Here is a 2,569-nt window from a genome sequence, read left to right as displayed (position 1 = left end):
GAAGGGGACATATGTAATACTTTTAACAATAAAGAAATATTAAGATAAATACATATGAAGCACAGTTATCCATATAAGACCACAAAATAAGTATCAATAAAAATTCCACAGAATCAACATATTGAGCAGTCCTGACCACAAACAAAACTGAAAATCAGCAATAAAAGGCCTCCCTCCTGCCCCTTCCAGGCTGCCTCTCTAAGCCAGCACGTTCCTGACCTCTAATCTCATTATTTTTTTTTGTTCAGTGATAAATTTTAGGTGCATTTTTGGAACCTGGCTTCTTTGGCAAAACCCTCTAGTTTTGATAGCTTATGGTTAGTTTTGAATGCCTTTGTGTTTTGCAGCACCTGAAGCAGCAATTAAAAAAGAAGAAAAGACTAGATGTTAAAGACAAGTCATTGTTGGGTGGTGTGAAGTGTGAAGAAACTTCTGTTTATGGGGGGGCAGGGAGGATTTGTTACCGGGAAACCCCGGTTGGGCTTGGGGTGCCTGTGACTGTGTCCCATAATGAAGGCAGGGTTGGATCATATTAGGCGTTTATTGAGAAGGCTAGCCACCCAAGAATGCAGGGTGCTTACAAGCATTAATCCTGCCTTCCAGCAAGGTGCAGGGGACAGGATTATAAAGGGGAAGGGGCTAGGGAATGGAATGCAGCTACATGCAGTCCTGAAGGTCCCCAGATGCCAGCTATTGTCATCAGTTATCAGGCGATGAGATGACATTGACGAGCTGATGTTTTGACTACTGATGGGTCCTCCTGACCCTGCTTACTGGTTCTGCTTGCTGGATTCACAGCTGAGTCGCTTCCCTAATAGCTTCGCACCGCATTGAAAAGAAAACTTAAGAAAAACTTAATCCCCTATTTGCATATAAGAAACTAACCGGTTTGGCTCAGTGGATAGAGCTTCGGCCTTCGGACTCAGGGGTCCCAGGTTCGATTCCGGTCAAGGGCATGTACCTTGGTGGCGGGCACATCCCCAGTGGGGGGTGTGCAGGAGGCAGCCGATGGATGTTTCTCTCTCTCTATCCCTCTCCCTTCCTCTCTGTAAAAAATCAATAAAATATATTTTAAAAAAAGAAACTTAACTCTATTCACAGATGTATATGTGTTCTAAGATCTAAAATAATATTATTTTCAGATTAATTCAGGTGCTCTTTAGATTATAGGTCCCCCCTATCAAAAGGAGGATGTCTGTCCTCCTTTTACAATAAGGGTACACTTCTTTTAAAGAAGAAACAAACGTCTGCTCAAGTTCAGTTGATGTTTTGGACTTTCTGGGTTTGGGCAATTTTCAGTTGCCATCTATTTTTTCTCTTTACTTAGGGAATTCTGGTTAAGGTGATAATTCTTGAGTCTTAAAGGGACATGAACTAGCTTTTTAGCTTTTGGACAAGGCCGGACATAAGTCATTTCCTCAGATTATCTATTTACCAGGTAGAAAATTCAAGATGAAAGTGGAGGAGAAAGAGAGAGATGTCAATTGAATTTCTGATCTGGTGTCTCCTGGTTTAAAAAAAAAGTTTTTAAAGAGAAAAAAAAGAAAGTCAACAATAAAAATGAACCAACCATATTTATTTCAAAATATTCACATAATATCTACAATAATATCTAAAAATATGTTGATTTTTATGTTCAGCTCAAGCAATTAGTAAAAACAGACAGAATTATGCAAAAGAAATAAATGATTGATGATAAAAATGGAAACAAGCCCAGCTAGTGTGGCTCTATGGTTGAGTGTAGACCCATGCACCTAGAAGTCACAGGTTCTATTCCTGGTCAGGGCATGTGCCCAGGCTGTGGGCTCCATCCACAGGGTATGCAGGAGGTAACCGATCCATCAACATTTCTATCTCTCACTCTCGCTTTAAAATCAATAAAAACATATTTTTTTAAATCTTAAAAATAATAAAGGAAAACACGCATACAAAAATAGAGATGACTGATAAAAACATAAACCTGATACTTTTAAAGAAGACTAAAATGCAGATCTGGAGATACTGATGAAGGAAGAAGTTTCCAGGACTGGGGCAGGAAATACACAGCATGAGCCTGGAGCATCGTGTAGGGCCTGAAATTAAGGACATTCTAAAGACAAACACATCAATAGGCACACATCAAAGGGGCACAGGAACCCAAGGAAAGGGCTCCCAATGTCCAGAGCTCAAACAATTTCAGCAACATTAGAAAGTAGGACTGAATTATAACCAGAAATATAAATATCTGAGTCTTGCTGATAGAAATGGTTGAGTAAATAAAAAATTGGAGACAAATAAGTCCCTCCTGCAGAAGATTCCAAATAACCTATGTAGTACTGCACGTAAAGGAGGGAAGAGTAGCACCCTGTCCCCTGAGTGGGGCTACTTGCCACAAGGAGTAGTAATTTTATAGCGGAGAATGCTGACAAATACTATTTCAGTGAGAATCCTAATGCCTTTGATATGATGTGATAAAAATGGCACTTCGCCTCTATAATCTTCCTCTAAAAAAAAAGCCCACATCAACCCTGGCTAATTATAAGAAAAACATCAGACACCCTGGCTGGTGTGGGTCAGTTGGTTGGGTGTC

This window comes from Myotis brandtii, unplaced genomic scaffold (assembly GCF_000412655.1).
Source record: "Myotis brandtii unplaced genomic scaffold, ASM41265v1 scaffold1664, whole genome shotgun sequence".
NCBI lineage: Eukaryota > Metazoa > Chordata > Mammalia > Chiroptera > Vespertilionidae > Myotis > Myotis brandtii.
Note: the sequence above shows the minus strand (reverse complement) of the source record.